Raw genomic sequence first — 18,159 nt, 5'->3', positions numbered from 1 at the left:
AATGAGTATGCTATCCCAGATTCACTATTCTTTACACATTTTTCCCATAGACATAATACATACTCTAGAATAGATAGAGTGTACATAACAAAGGATTTAACCTCTAAATTAAATAAAGTCAAGACAATTTCATGTCCATTTTTGGACCATAACACCATAACATTTGAGATAGACTTATGTTTCAAGAGAAGGATATCAGAAACAAGAATACCATCTTACATAACAAATCTTAAAGATTTTAAGGAATTTTATATTAACGAGACACAGACATTCCTAGATATCAATCTTACAAAAGATGTATCTGAAATATATATATGGGATGCATTGAAAGCATACCTATATGGAAGAGCGGTGGGATGGTATAAAAATAAACAAAAATAGTGGAATAAGGAATTAATGGAATTACAGTCAAAAGTAGATAATGTAAAGCTTGATATTCAAAATGGAAACACCAACTTAATAAAAGAACTAGAAGATACTAATAAAAAATACTCAGAGACGCTGCACCACAAAACAATGATCAACTTAGAAAAAATTAAACTATGTTACTATTCAATGAACCCTAAAAACCAACGAAGAATAGCAAATAGGACTAAAAAGATTATTAAAACAAATCAAATCAAGAAAATACATAATATAGAAACCAAAAAGAAAGTATCTGATTTAGAAGGAATATTAGAAGCTTTTAGGCTATTTTTTCATAAACTTAATAATCAAAATGAGAAAACAGAAACACATTCAGCATTGAAAGCTTTTCTCAAAAACAATGTTAAAGTTAGGTTATTAGAGGAGCAGGTACAACTAATAGATAAATAACAATGACAGAACTTAAAGCTGAAGTAAATAAGCTAAAATTAAACAAAGCTCCAGGTATAGATATCACCCCAAAAATGTTTAAATTACTATCAAATGAGGCTTTGCTGTTGTTATTGAATGTCTTTACATCAGTTAAAAATGGTAAAGACATTCCTCCTTTTTGGAAGTACACATTAATATCACCAATTCTGAAACAAAATAAAGATCCCAGTGAATGTTCATCATACAGACCCATTTCACTTCTTAATATAGATTATAAAATTTTTATGGCAATACATGCTGCTTGAATAAAACAATTACTACCACTTTTGATAGAAGAGGATCAAACAGGTTTTATAAAAGATAGGAACACTTATGACAACATTAAAAGAATTCTTTCCTTAATTGATTATATAAATGTCACAAAAAACAAAATTAATGTTATTAGCTTAGACATAAATAGCGCATTTGATTCAGTGAACTGGGATTATCTGTGGTTAGTTTTAGAAGAATATGGCTTCTCAAACAACTTCACTTTGTTAATAAAATCATTATATGAAAAATCACTGGCTTATATAAAACTGGGATCTTGTCTGTCTAAATCTATTAAAATAACTAAGGGCACAAAACAAGGCTGCCCTCTTTCTCCGTTATTGTTTGCGCTAGTCATTGAACCCTTAGCAAATAATATATGTATGGATAAAAATATTGAAGGAATACAACTAGACAACAGCCTAGAGCTTAAAATTCAACTTTTTGCTGATATTTTAATTACCTTAAAAAATAATAATAGCAGTTTAAAAGCATTATGGGACTCGATTCAAAACTTTCAAAACTTTTCAAGTCTTAAATTTAATGAGAACAAAACAAATGTATTGCTTATAAATACTAATAAAAAAAGATTTAAATAAAAAATACCATAAATATATCTCTACCGATAATATAATTAAATACTTGGGAATTATAATAACTAACAACCTAGATACTACAATTGAAACAAATTATAAAGAGACCTTAAATAATATTAAAAATCTAATACAAAGATGGAATAAATTCTTCTTTTCAATGGAAGAAAGGCTTTATATAATTAAAATGATCATATTTCCAAAAATTCTTTATGTCATACAAGCTTGTTCTTTGCCACCAGCTAAGTCGCACCTAAAACAATTAAATGATTTAATGGTAAAATTCCTATGGTATCCAAAAAAAAACAAGGATAGCTATGAAGTATCATCTAGATGATTGGGATATAGGTGGCATAGGTTTACCAGACATAGAAATATATTTTCATTCATCCATTATTAAAACAATATCATTATGGCTAAATACAAAATATACATCAAAATGGAAGCTAGTTCATGAGAGAATCTGGTTAAAATCAGGATTTGTAGTAGCAAATAAGTATACAGATTTCATACCAAACAATTTTCTATGGCTGATGAAGGAATATATGATGATACATAAGAATAAAAATATAAGTTCCAAATACATTACTTATACATTAAAAATTTTCCAAAATCTTATTAATAGCAATCCTGATATTAAAGCATGGTCATTTCTTTTATATCCAGTAGCGTACACACAAGGTAATATAATAACGTTTAATATGGAAGTAGTCAACATGCTTAAAGAAAAGGGATTAATATATTGGCATCAATTGCTAAACTCTGGAAAACCTCTGACAATAGACCAGATTAAACAGAAATTAAATATGGAAGATAGTTCGTGGTTACATGTACAAGAATTAAGACAGTATATATTAAGCAAACAAGAAACAATGCAACCATCAATAAGACAAAATATTCCTAACCTTATAGAACATATAATATTACTAACGAATCAACCCATTACTGGAAAGGGATACTTATCATCTATTTATAAAATAAACAAAAAAATAAAAATGCATAATAATGACAAAATATGGAATTATTATAGATCAGTTAATGGACATGTGCCAAATGACAGAGATAAAAAATGAATTCTTCTCTCTCCAAAGCAGACATCACTTTCATTACATTGGAGACTTTTACATGGCAATTCATACACAGATCTTATGTAACCCCTCATAAAATGGAACTTATGTTTAAGAAAAATATTGGCTGCTGGAGATGTGATTTATCAATAAAAGCAGACTGGCAACATATGTTCTACGAATGCCATTTGATTAAACTATATTGGGATAAAATAAATTATTTTCTGCAAATGGTATTCAATGATAAATTCCAGATTTCCAAATCTATTATTTTGTTTAATGCACCTGTACCCGACTGTGTGCCAAGAACAAAATATGTAATCTTATGGACTCTCCTAGCTATTGCAAGGAAGAACATTACATCAAACTGGAAATCCAAAGCTTCTCCAACTTTTAAGCAATTCATGAATATGGTGTCAGCAGTATCGCAATTGGAAATGAACACTATTAAATGAAGAACTGAAAGAACTGCATCATTATACGTAGCATGGCAAAAAGTAACTGAAATACTGGAGAATAATGACTGCAGCAGATTATAATCAGGAAACAATTGTATAGAAAGTCAATTATATGTCAACAATAGACACCTTTGTAAATACTTTATTTTGGTTTTAATGTTTGATATTTGTTTAGAGGTTTTAGCCTACCCTTTTAAATAATTTGTAAATACTTCATTGTCATAAATAACCTGCATTCATGTTTTCTTGTTTTTGGAAATGAATAAAAATATTAAAAAAAAAAAAAAAAAGAAATGTTTATGCACCACTCCTGAGACATAAGAAGCCATCTGCTCAGTTTGTCCACTAGAGCTGGCTTGTCCTGGGATGTGCACTGCAGTCAGAAAATGCTGTGAACTGATAGTCCATTTCCATACCTTAATTTCTTCCAAAATAGAGAGGGTAGAATCTAGTTCCTCCTTTTTTATTGATGTACTACACTACAGCCATATTGTCAGATTGTATGGCAAATGCAACTTTGGGAAGAAGGTCCTAAAAGACCTGCAGTGCTAGGATGACTGCTCTAATCTCTATGAGCACCTGTCTCAGACAATACCCATACCCCATCACTATTGGTTGTGGAGGAAGCAAAGAACATCCTTATGTCAGGTTCAGAAGCTAGAGCCACCACTGCAGAAACTTATGGCAAGGCTTTGAAATTCATATTAGTTGAGTCATGGGTTTGTGCAGTTGAGTGCCTCTGTACCCTCAGTGTTCATTGTAAAAGTCTTGTGTGGTATTTTACAAAGGGTAACATGAACAGAGTTGCTGCCATTAGGCCTTGGGCTTGTAAAATAAGTCCTGCTGATGGTACCTGTTTCTAAAATGAGTGGATTAGAGCAATACTGTCTCTTGGTAGGCTGACTGACTTCAATCTGGTGTCCAGGTGACAGATGATAAATAGAGTCTGTGACAACTCCAGTTGTGACTTTGTAAAGTTCACTGTGATTCCTTAAAGACATGCATAAATAGCATGAGAAAACAGTTCTTTGCTCTTATAATAGAATTCATTAGTGGGGCAGCTATGAGCCAGTCATCCAGTTGGGGATACAATTTTGTCCCCAGCAGTCTTAGAGGACCTGCCATGACCACTGTGCATATGGCAAACATCATGAAGGTTATGGTGTGACCAAAGGACAAGGAGCTGAACTGGTAATGACTGTCTCTCACCTAAAAGTGAAAGAACCTCCTGGATGCCTTTGCTGTCCTTGTGTATAGATAGGCATCTTGGAGCACATCCAGTCTCTCTCCTGTAAACATGGCAGGATTGACTGCCCCAGATCACTGGAATGTCATTTTTCATATGGGCAGGTTTAGGTGGCTGAGTCCCAGTACTGGCCTAATGTCCTGTGTCTTTTTCAGAAAAAAAAAAGAACCTGGACAAAATCTGGATCCTAGCTTGTCTGTTGGACCTCCTGGATGGCTTTTTTATAACAGGATTGCAACCTCTTGTATTGCTACTCCCTTTTATCAGTGTAGGGTGGTTGGTAGTGTGGGTAGCACTGCAGATTCCAAAAAAGGGAACAAAGTAGCTTCTGGATATTATCTCCCTGATCCATTTGTCCTGTGTGATGGTCAAACACACATCAATTCCTGGAGGGAGGGCCATGGAACCCATGGTTTTGCAGATCACCTCTGCCTCTAAACTGGCTTCCATTTGAGAACCCCTAGCATCTACTGGAATTCCTATCAAAACACTGATCAAACTAGGGTTGTTTGGACTTCTTGAACCATATTTTTATTTTCCATAACTCCCAGCATAGGGTCTTTGCAGAATAGTAAATTTTATCCTAACAACCATGAATGTTTTGTCTTATCTTTCACTGTGCTCTAACTTATCCTTTACCATGTATCCATATAGAGAGAACCCATCATACTGTGCATTTGTAAAGGCACCCTCAAGTATTCTGGAAATCCAGTGAGCGTAAGTCAGGCCTGCTCATTCATGCAGATGCCTGACCCACTGCTCTTGCATTTAATTCAGTGCATTGTGCAGAAGCATCATGAGAAGTGTTGTAATAATGTCATTACCAACTCTGATTTTATTTGCTAGATCCCACTGAAATCTGATCATGTGCATCAAGCAGATGATGGTTCTGACAGAGAAAGTACTCAACATATGCAGTCACCTTTCTAAACACTCCATGGCCCTGGAATCTTTATCTGGAGGGTGGAACAGTTAGCCTTCTTCTGAAGTCTCTATTTTAGTATCCACTGACACAACAATGGAGTTAACAAGGGCTCCTATACATAGGATCACAGGAAGTTACTAGGCTAATGGCTCTAGGACCCATATAAGCCTAGTCAAGTTCTACCCTCATTTTCATGATCAGCACCTATTTCCCCTGTCCAAGAGGGACACAGGTGGAAACCATGGAATTTACAGTTACCCATCCAATCATTCAGATTGCATTTGAAGAGGCCAAAGAGGTGCTCTGTTACACATGAAGTGGGAGTCTGTTCCAAATGTGTGGCAACATCTGGAAGACAAATCTGTCCCTTCATCAGGTTCTATTTAACATCACATACCAGGTTAAGGTCTTTAGAGTGAGTAACCTGTGTACCATTTGATTTGTAGATATGCAGCATATTCAATAAAACAGGGTCAGAGATTGCCTTATATGCAAGGCAGAGATCACCTCTGAGTAGTCTGCATGAAACAGAATAAAGTGACAGTGATTTCAGATGATCCACATAGGACAGATACTGAAGACCTTGAATTTTCCTTGTGAGGAACCTTTGTGGTCTCGCCAGTTCAGTAGGTGCTTGGAAAGGTACATACCAAAATGGGTGTTGTACTCATTATTGACCTGCTGAGGGAAGAGTACAAGGAGGTTATAACTTGTTTTTTTCTGGAGGCAATGCCCTTACATATGAGATGAGCAATATAGAATGTCCTTCTCACAACTGTGGAGACATGGTGATCAAAGGTAAGGTTGCTGTCAACCTGTATGTCCAGGTCTCTCACCACTGAATGTGTACTTAGGGTGTTGCTATTGATGTGGTAGTTAGCAGGAACATTGCTCTTACCAAAAGGGATGATAATACATTTTTTGCATTGAGTTTAAGTCCATGACTTTGGCACCAATCATTTATTTGTGTAAGACCCTCTTGTAGGATATTGACATCATTTGGAGATTCTATGACCGCTCCCAGTTTGCAGTCATCAGCAAACTTTGTCAGCCACAGTCCTTTAGTTTTTTCTTGTACTTCGGATAAACAGATTCCAAATAGTAGAGGTCCTTTTATAGATTCCTGTGGAACACCACTGGTTACAGATCTGCTGTTGGTGGTGGATTCCCCTATTTTGGCTATATGGATTCTATCAGTGAGCTAGTTAGCGACCCATCTAATGATATAAGCATTGATACCTAGCTGGGTGAGTTTGTCAATGATGCCTTAGTAGGGGATAGTGTCAAAAGCCTTGGCTAAGTCTAGGTAGGCTGTATGCACAGATTTTCCCTCATTCATGGCCTTGGGGACTGTCTTGAAGAAGTCCACCAGGTTTAACAGGCATGATCTCCCTTTGACAAATCCAAACTGAGAAAGGTCAAGTGTTTGGAGATTACCTATATCTTTGTTGATAAGGTCCATGATGATTCACTCCATGGCCTTGCAGATAAGGCTAGTCAGGCTAATAGGTCTCCAGTTCCTGGGGTCAGTGGAAGCACCATTTTTCTGCCAGGGAATGATGGTGTCCATTTTCCATTCAGCTGGGATGAAGCTGGTGATAATACTATGATTAAAAAGAGTATCCAATGGTGTTGCTAATTCTTGTTGGAGCCCATGTAGGACACAGCCTGGGATATTATCAAGTCCCATAGATCCTGTGTTTTTGGCATTAGAGAGGGTATTTACAACCTGCTCTTTAGAGATACAAGGTAGGGGACAGGTGGTAAGGATGTCATGGGGTACATGTGGTGGGGACAAGGGAGTGAAGTTTTCACAGAACCTGTCAGCCAATGGGTTAGCTATGTCCACAGGCTCAGTATATGTGGTATCATTAACTACCAGTTTGGCACAAATCTGAGCTTTTCATTTTAGGTTACAGACATAACTAAAGAACACTCTAATACTGCCTGTCTTTGGGAGGCTTGAGAATCCTGTCAAGCATCTGGGGGGGCCTGCACAACAACACTAGCTCCCACTGGCACAACACTAGCTCCCACCATGCTCTCTGTATGACCAAATCAACCATTTTGTCAGGAGAAGGGACTTCCCAAGCTGTCGGTAAGGTGGACTTAAAGCTTCTTGGAGGATCTTTTATTTGGTAGATGAGTGGTTATTGGGCCAATTTCCCCACTGTCACATCATTTCAAAGACATCCCTGAATTAAGTGCCTTCTAGAAAGGACTGAAGGGAGACCTCCTCTTCATTCTGATTGTAGAATAGTGTGTGTGTGTGTGTTGTACCTTAAGAAGCATTTCAAGGTTGGCATATGCATATAAATATCAAGCATGTGCTAGCTTCAGTGCCATTTTAAGAGTGCAGCCAGAGAGTTAGCATGTATGAGTGTAATAGCTAGTTTGTTTATAAGTTTATCTAAGTTAAGGTTATTAAACCTCAATCCTGATGTGTTTGTACATAATAAAGTTGCTTGAACAGAATCAACAAAGACTCGTCCATTTTATCCTGACTGGACGAGTGACATAGTGTCAGAACCAGGATATGAAGTGCAGAGTTAACAGTGAAGGTAAACTAAGATAAACAAGCATGAAAAAGGGCCAGAAATGAACCAAAGGTAATGAAAATTTGCACTAATGATTTTTTTTATAAAAAAGATAAAATGGAGCATTACAAGGGCACAAACCACATTTGTAAACAAGAGAGAGGCATAAAAGGTTTAATAATTAAATGAAATGTTTAAAGTTAAGATATTGGATAAAATGATTTTCAAAAAAGGACATAAGGGTTTCAAAATTACCTTGGAATTGTAAAACAAGTATGTTTAAAGCAAAACGGGCATGTTTAGAGTAAAATGAGTACAAGAAAAGTATATTAGGCATGGAAAAGATTAAATGATCAAAATGAATATAATAAGGGCAAAAAGGGCACATTAAGCATAAATAAAACAAGGCGACTGCATGTTTTTTGGCAAAGTACTGTGTTTTGGCAGAACTACTATTTTGCATTGTATTCAGGGCATAACTAGAGTTATTCAAAGTATCTCAAAGTGTGTAAAAGTGCTTACAGTATGCACTTATTACTGTGCATTTATTCCAACGCGTTTATTTGTGTGCACAGAGCCACTGTTTCATGAAGTACAGTCAAAATACAGCTATTTCAAAAAGTTTCTTGCGCTGGGTGTGTCTATATGCAAAATTATGCCATTGCAGAGTGTTTCTTGCACTGTAAAGAGTTATTTAGCAAAGTATAGCTATTTTGGGAAAGTCTCAGTGTGCTGTGTACTGGTTATTTGCAAAGTGCAGTTACTTTGAAATGTTTCTTACTCTGAGCTTCTTCTGCCCAGTTTATTTGCACAGTGTAGTTGCTTTGAAATGTTTCTTACACTGAGGTGATTTCTTACAATACAATGATTTCATGAGTATTACAGTGCCTGAGAGACTTATTTTGCAAAGTTCAGTTATTCATAGGCTTGTTGTACTATTGGGCATAGTTACAAATACTGGCATACATTTCTGGCACATGCATATGTGTGTGTGTGTGTGTTTGTGCATACTTGCAAAAGCCTTTGCTGGTATGTGTTAATATGGCAGATGGATTTCGAAAACCATTACCATTGGTGTTTGATCAGAATATTTCAGGGAATTGGAGAATATTTGAGCAAGAGTATGATATTTGTATACAAGCAGCTTATTCTGGCAAAGATGCATGCACCAGGGAATTCATTTTGCTAAACCTTGCTGGGTCAGAGGCCATTGAAAGGGAGCGTTCATTTGTATATGCACTAGCAGTATAAGAAGGCGAAGGTGAAAAACGTCATATTGTTGGCTGAATCAAGGGAAGACCCCAAGTGTTTGAAGTGCAAGTTCAGGGAAATGTGTAACCCCCAGACAAATGTTACATTAGAGAGGAATTTGTTTTACACAAGAGATCAAAAACCAGGGGAAACATTTGCAGCTTACATTACTGACCTGAGAAACAAAACTAAAACTTGTCAGTTTGGTGACTTGAAAGATGAATTAATAAAGGACAGGCTTGTGTGTGGTATTAACAGTGCTGCAGTGAGAAAGATTTTGCTTTGTGACACTGATTTAACACTGAGCAAAGCTACTGAGATTTGTCAATTCCATGAAGTTACAGAAAGACACAAGTATGCCTGCAAGTGATAAGAGCATGGTTTCAGCAGGCTCCAGAGCAAATGTAGACAGCATGCAACACATGGCTAGCAGAAGTAGGCATAAGCACATGACAGCTGCAACTTCAGTGGATTTTGCTGGGAGACCCTGCCATTTTCCAGCAAGTTCTAAGAAAAGGAGCTCACACCAGGTGTAGTGCAGCAAGCAAAATTGTAGTCCAAATTCAAACACAATGCAGCAAACAACAGTGATGCAGCAAGCAGAGATAAAGCCAACTTTTAACTCCAAGTTTAATCCAAATTCAAAACATAAGCACTTTTGTCCCTTAAAACATTAATGCAGGAACTTCATCAGACAAAGTACTTTACATTCAGCTTCCTTTTAAAAGGTAAAACCTGTAACCTCACTTCCTCTCCTCCATTCATCTACAAAAAAGGTTTTAAAGGATCACTGTTTTTTTTTTAAAAAAATGTAAGTACAACACAGTAAGAAACTACATGCATAAAACCACATAAATAATGCCATTCTATACAAATACAACATAATAAAAAGCTACATTTATAAAAATCACATAAATATTACTATAGTTTGTCATGTAATCTAAACATGAAAAACAGCTGTTTTAGAATCCTAAAATGCAAAAAGAATATTTAAGCCATCAAACTCTAGCCCACTGAATGTGTTGATAAATGATTTAGGTATTAAGTACTGAACATTTAATATTTAGAAATATCAAATCTTATATTTTCAAAGCTTTAGGTTTTAATAAACTGGAAATTGACTGGCTATCATTCAAGCCTGGCCAATGAATACAGTCTAGTCAGATTTGAATACTTAATTCTGCTTTCACCAGTAAATAAGGCCATGCTCCACCTCTAACTGAGGGAGATATTGATTCTAATATAACAAACTTGAATCTTTGTTCGTTAAATTGCCCTATATGTTTAGCAAGTGCATTAAGTGGGTATTGGTCCCTGATATTCCTAAGGTGTTCACTTATTCTGTTTTTGAGCTTGCGCTCCATTTTTCCAATGTAAAAGCACGAACATAGTTCACAAAGGGCACAATTGACCACTCTTTCAGTGGTACAAGAAAATCTGTTCCTGATTTTTATTTTTATTCCATTGATGTCTATTTCATTAACCTATAAAATACAGGAACAAAATTTACAGGACGCACATTTGTACATGTACCCTGTATGTTGTGCCTCTTTTTGATGTTCAAGTAGTGTTTTGATGTTATGTCCTTTCCTGAACACACATGTAGGTTTATCACATAGAATTGCTTTTATATCCCTTTCACATACTAAGAGTTTCCAATTTTTCACTAGTATGTCCTTTATAAAGTATGCATCACTGGAAAAACTGGTAAGAAAGCATGATTTAAACTCAATTGTTTCAACATCCAGTTGACTAGAGTTGTAGACTATAGACTCAGATCTAACAATAATATTACTTGTATTAACTTCAATATTTGTGTCTACATTACACTCAGATTTTAACAAGGGTACAAAGTGTCCACTTGCTCTTTTTTCTATGACTTCATTCATGATGTTTTCCACTAAATCAGATGGATAACTTCTTTTCAAAAACATTTCCTTCCAATTACAGTATTCCTTTAAAAAGCATTCATTTAATGACACCATACGAGCTGCCCTTACAAATTGTCCCTTAAGGACTCCTCGTTTTTGGTGGAATGGATGGCACCTCATGTAGTGTAAAAAATTATTAGAATATGTATCTTTACGGTATACTTCAGCCATAAATCTAATATGCTCTAAGACTTTTTTAAGTAAAATGTCAAGGTAAGCAATTTCTTTATCGTCCACAGATTGTGTGAATTTTAAAAAAGATGTAGAATTATTTATATAATCTAAGAATGGATCTATTTGTTCTCTTGGGCTATTCCAAAGGATGAATATGTCATCCAGGAAAATAGTATACATGTGGCAATGTTGGAAAAAATAGACTCAAATAAGAATTTCTTTTCCAACTCTAACATTACCACATTTGCCTACATGCTTTTGCATGCCGCACCCATTGCTACTCCCTCTATTTGGATGCAATACTCATTGTCGAATACAATATAGTTTCTTAGAACTATGTCTAAAAGTTGTTCCAGCATATTAGTTTTATCTTGTCTGACACCCTTTGACACTGGATAGTCACAGAACCAATTTATTCCTAAGTCATGAGGAAGACAGAATAAAGGTCCCTTACATCAATTGTTATGAATCTGCAAGAATTATTAAACTCAATTGTATTGATTTTCTTTAAGAAATCCCATGAGTCAATGCATGATGAAGGTTCAGATTTTAACAAATACTTTAGCTGTAGATCTAAGAATTTTGCCAGTGAATGTATTATAGAACCTCTAGCATCGACAATGGGACAGAAAGGGGGTTGGTTTATGTCCTTATGTATCTTTGGAACCCCAAAAATAGGAGGTGTAATTGGAAAGTCTATGGTTAAAAATATATGTTCCTCTAAAATGATGAGACCATCAATGAAGAGGTCTTTGAGAAAGCCACGGACTTTCCAGTATGCTCCATTTAGTTCATTCAGTGAACTGTGTGCATATGTCTTACTACTCAAGATTTCTTTCATCTTCTTTATGTAATGGGGGGGCACAACTGACACGGTTTTGTTACCAGCTGTTTCCATTCATTTTAACACTGTGTGTGATTTTAGGGTGTATAATTTCAATACGCTTGATTTAAATGCTCATGTTTGTAACCTTTTAGCAAAAGGCTTCACATTTACTCCTAATAAACCAGCCAGTATGGTGAATACACTTCTTCTTCTTTTGGCTTTTTCCCAGTTAGGGGTTGCTACAGTGGATCATCTGTCCACTCATGATTGGCAGTGGAGTTTTACAGTGTCGAGTTGCCAGCCCGGCGCCCAACCTTCCACAGAAGGCACACACATGCACACACTCACACCTAGGGCCAATTTAGATTGTCCAATCCACCTACTGCATGTCTTTGGGATGTGGGAGGAAACCGAAACACCTGGTGGAAACCCACGCAACCACAGGGAGGACATGCAGACTCCGCACAGAAGGCTCCCCAGCTGAGAATCGAACTGGAGAAAGTATGGTGAATATACTCATGGACTTAAAAGAGTACATCAGAAAATTAAATTTGAATCTGATGTTTCAAAGGGTAGAGAATGTTATGCATCCTTTACACATCTCTAGTACCTATAACCCTCCCACTCACCCCTCTTTGGACAGTTTTGAAAGGGTATGTGAGTTGGACATCAGGACTCACTGTGGGAATATGTATAAGCAAAGAACTAAAAATAACAAGTGCTGAGGAAGAAATGGAACTTAATTTTTTGTCAACAAACACTAATTTGAGGGTCACAAAACCGGATAAAGGGGGTGGTGATGTCCTTATGTGGAAAACAGATTACATAAAGAAGATGAAAGAAATCTTGAGTAGTAAGACATATGCACACAGTTCACTGAATAAACTAAATGGAGCATAAAGCAAAGTCCATGGCTTTCTCGAAGACCTCTTCATTGATGGGCTCATCACTTTAGAGGAACATAGATTTTTAATCACGGATCTTCCAATTACACCTGCTATTGTTGGGGTTCCAAAGATACATAAGGACACACACCAACCACCTTTCCATCCCATTGTCAATGCCAGAGGTTCTATAATACATTCACTGGCAAAATTCTTAGATCTACAGCTGAAGTATCTGTTAAAATCAGAACCGTCATTATGCGTCAACTCATGGGATTTCTTAAAGAAAATCAATACAATTTAGTTTAATAACTCTTTCATATTCATAACAATTGATGTAAGAGACCTTTATTCTGTCATCCCTCACGAGTTAGGAATAAATTGGTTCTGTGACTATCTGGTGTCAAAGGGAGTCAGACAAGATAAAACTAATATGCTGGAACAACTTTTAGACATAGTTTTAAGAAACAACTATATTGTATTTGACAATGAGTATTACATCCAGATAGAGGGAGTAGCAATGAGTGCGGCATGCGGAGGCATGTACACAAATGTGGTAATGTTGGAGTGGGTAAAGAAATTCTTATTTGAGTCTATTTTTTTCCAACACTGCCACATGTATACCCATTTCCTGGATGACATATTCATCCTTTAGTATGGCTCAAGAGAACAAATAGATCCATTCTTAGATTATATAAATAATTTTACATATTTTTTAAAATTTACGCATTCTGTGAACGATAAAGAAATTGCTTACCTTGACATTTTACTTAAGACAGAGCATAATAGATTTACGGGTGAAATATACTGTAAAGATACATATTCTAACACTTTTTTACACTACACGAGCTGCCATCCATTCCATCAAAAATGAGGAGTCCTTAAGGGACAGTTTGTAAGGGCAGCTCATATGGTGTCATTAAATGAATGATTTTTAAAGGAATGCAGTAATTTGAAGGAAATGTTTTTGAAAAGAAGATATCCATCTGATTTAGTGGAAAATATCATGAATGATGTAATAGAAAAAAGAGCAAGTGGACACTTTCTACACTTGTTAAAATCTGAATGTAATGTAGACAATTTTTGAAGTTAATACAAGTAGTATTAGTGTTAGATCTGAGTCTATAGTTTACCACTCTAGTCAAGTGGATGTTGAAACAATTGAAAAAGGAAATGTTTAAATCATGTTCTAACCAGTGTTTCCAGTAATGCATACTTTATAAAGGACATACTAGTGAAAATTTGAAAACTGTTAGTATGTGAAAGGGATATAAAAGCAATTCTAGGTGATAAACCTACATGTGTGTTCAGGAAAGGACATAATATCAAAACATTACTTGAATGTCAAAATGAGGCATAATGTACAGGGTACATGTACAAATGTGGGTCCTGTAAATTATGTTCCTATATTTTAGAGGTTAATGAAGTAAACATCAATGGAATAAAACTAAAAATTAGGAACAGATTTTCTTGTACCACTGAAAGAGTGGTCAATTGTGCCTTTTGTGAACTATGTTCATGCTTTTACATTGGAAAAACGGAGCGCAAGCTCAAAAACAGAATAAGTGAACACCTTAGGAATATCAGGTACCAATGCCCACTTGATGCACTTGCTAAACATATAAGGCAATATAATGAACATAAATTCAAGTTTGCTATATTAGAATCAATATCTCCCTCATTTAGAGGTGGAGCATGGCCTTATTTAGTGGAGATAGCAGAATTAAGTCTTCAAATCCAACTAGATTGTATTCATTGGCCAGGCTTGAATGATAGCCAGTCAATTTTCAGTTTATTAAAACTTAAAGCTTTGAAAAGATAAGATTTGATATTGCTAAATATTAAATGTTCAGTACTTAATACCTAAATCATTTATCAACACATTCAGTAGGCTAGAGTTTGATGGCTTAAATATTCTTTTTGCATTTTAGGATTCTAAAACAGCTGTTTTCATGTTTAGATTACATGACAAACTATAGTAATATTTATGTGATTTTATAAATATAGCTTTTTATTGTGTTGTATTTGTATAGCATGGCATTATTTATGTGGTTTTATGCATGTAGTTTCTTACTGTGTTGTACTTGCATTTTAAAAAAAAAAACAGTGGTCCTTTAAAAACCTTTTTGTAGATGAATGGAGGAGAGGAAATGAGGTCACAGGTTTTACCTTTTAAAAGGAAGCTGGATGTAAAGTACTTTGTCTGATGAAGTTCCTGTATTAATGTTTTAAGGGACGAAAGCGCTTACGTTTTGAATTTGGATTAAAGTTGGAGTTCAAAGTTGAATTTATCTCTGCTTGCTGCATCAGTGTTGTTTGCTGCATTGTATTTGAATTTGGACTACAATTTTGCTTGCTGCGCTATACCTGGTGTGTGCTTTTTTGTGGATTTACTGGTTTGCTGTCTTTATCTTCTGTTCTAAGAAAAGGACATGCTCAGTGCAGTACAAGTGTGTGTCAGCAAAATGCAAATCCAGCTTTATTGTTAACTGTTGCAACTGTGGTGCCAATCATGAGTCTAAGAGATAAAAATGCTTAGCATTTGGTCAGCAAAGCCACAAGTGTAAAAAATTGAACCATTTTCAGCAAAGCCACAAGTGTAAAAAATTGAACCATTTTCAAAAGTTTTGCAAATCAAGTAAACCTCACACAATTAAAAATAAGGGTCACTCGAAAAAAAACAAGTTGATCGTATAGAGAGCTACAATTCTACATTCTATATAGATGGTGTATCAGTAATTGATGAAAATGTTGATGCATTAAATTTGTTGGCAAAGAATGAAGTATGTTGTACTGTCCAGATCAATGGTAAATCCACCAAGCTTAAAGTAGACACTGGCTCAAAGTGTACTGTTATGTCAGCAGGCACATTTGCTAAGGTGAGAACTAATGAACAACTCAATGTGGCTAGTTGTGCGAAACTTGTTGCTTATAGAGGTGAAGAAATTCACACCCAAGACTCAGTAGTGTTTTCATGTTATTTGGCTAGGAACTGTTACAGCTTGTTATTCTATGTAGTTCAAAGCCCTGTGCAGTCATTACTGGGTCTCAGAGACAGTTTGAGAATGAATTTTCTTTCTTTTACCAAAGAAGTTCATCCTATAAGCACATATCCTAGTTCCAATTTTACTGAAGCTATTTTCTCAGAGTATGCTGATGTTTTCAATGACAAGTTGGGCAAACTTCCAGCTGTGTATTCTATGAAGTTAGACCCAGAGGTCAGTCCAGTGGCTAGACCAGCAAGAAAATCTCCAATAGCTATGCAGAATAAAGTTAAAGCTCAGATGGATAAAATGGTGCAGCAAGGTGTAATTTGTCCAGTTACAGAACCAACTGAATGGGTGTTGTCCATGGTAGCAGCCCACAAAAAAGGCTCAGATGAAATCAGAATATGTATTGACCCAAGAGATTTGAACAAAGCTTTAAAGAGACCACATTATCCAATGCGTACTGTTGAAGAAGTTGCAGCCCTAATACCAAATGCCACTGTTTGTCTGTCTTTTCTGTTTTGGATGCAAAAAGTTCATTTTGGCAAGTGATGCTTGATCGCAAATCCTCATTACTGACTACTTTCAGTACCTCATTTGGCAGATATAGATTCCTCAGGATGCCATTTGGAATAAATTTTGCAACTGAAATCTTTCACTATGCAATGGAGCAAATTTTTTCAGGTTATCCTTGTGCCATAATAGTAGATTATTTAGTGGTGGGAGGCAATGGTGAAGCAGAGCATGACAGAAAAGAAAGTTCTAGACAGAGCACTTGAAGTGAACTTAAAGCTCAGTCCTCTGAAGTGCAAATTCAGAATACCAGAAGTTACATATGTAGGTCATTTATTTACTAGCACTGGCTTGCGACCAGACCCGTCCAAGCAAGCAGCTATTCTTGAGATGCCAGCACCAGATAATGTTCAGGTTCTACAATAATTTCTTGGTATGGTCAACTATTTAGGCAAGTTTATAACAGACTTCAGTGAATTGACAGCACCTTTGAGAGAGGTGAAGTGCAAAAATGTTATATGGTCTTGGTTGGAACAGCATCAGAAGGAATTTTAAGACCTTAAACAGAAAATTGCCACCCCATCTACATTAAGGTACTATGTCAATAAACCAGTAATTTTTTCTTGTGATGCTTCAAAATTTGGTCTTGGCATAGTTATTATTCAAGAGGGCACACCAGTAGCCTATGCTTCTAGAACTCTTACTCAAACTGAAATGCAATATGCTCAAATTGAGAAATACTTTTGCCAATAGTATTTGCATGTCCAAAGTTTCATGATTATATTTATGGTCGAGCTATTCAAACTGAAACTGATCATCAACCTCTAGTTACTATTCTAAAGAAGCCTATGCATGTAGCTCCAGCGAGATTATAAAGAATGATGCTCAAATTGCAAAAGTACAACTTCAAAATGGTCTATACAAAAGGCAAATTTATTTATCTGGCTGATACCTTATCCAGATCACCCAGAAATAATTTTGACTTTGACGTCATGGAAGTTTGCAATTTTTCTACCACGAGACTTGATGAACTGAGAGATCATACAAAGACTTATCCAATTTTGCAAAAGCTCAACCACTACATCAATGTTGGGTGGTCATCAAAGCAATCTAGTGTACCACCTGAAGTGCAAACTTATTTTCCTTACAGAGATGAGATTTTGATAGAAGATGGCATTATTTTCAAAGGTCCTAAAATTGTTGTTCCTGCTTCCTTACAACATGAATATATCCAGATTTTGCATCGTGGTCACCCAGGTTCCAAATCTACCAAAAGAAGGGTGAGAGAACTAGTATTTTGGCCTTCTCTAGTAAAAGACATTGATAAAGTACTTTCTTCTTGTTTAGTATGCAATATTTCTAAGCCACATTTGAAAAAAGAACCACTTCAGCTAAGTCAAGTTCCTGAACTACCTTGATCAACAGTAGCCACTGATGTATTCGAGTGGAGCAATCAGCATTATTTAGTGTTGGTAGACTATTATTCAAACTGGTTTGAGATAGATTTACTTCCAAATCTAACGTACACTGCTTTTACCACAAAGTTGAAATGTAATTTCTCAGTCCACGGTAGTCCACAATGGTAACCAATTTACCAGTCAGCTGTTTCAGAAATTTGCAAAAAATGTCTTTTTGAATTTACTTAATCCCAGAAACATAC

The sequence above is a fragment of the Protopterus annectens genome, chromosome 3.part1 (genome assembly GCF_019279795.1).
Source record: "Protopterus annectens isolate FY-2018-M chromosome 3.part1, PAN1.0, whole genome shotgun sequence".
In the NCBI taxonomy this organism is placed as follows: domain Eukaryota; kingdom Metazoa; phylum Chordata; order Ceratodontiformes; family Protopteridae; genus Protopterus; species Protopterus annectens.
This window is presented reverse-complemented; position numbering follows the sequence as displayed.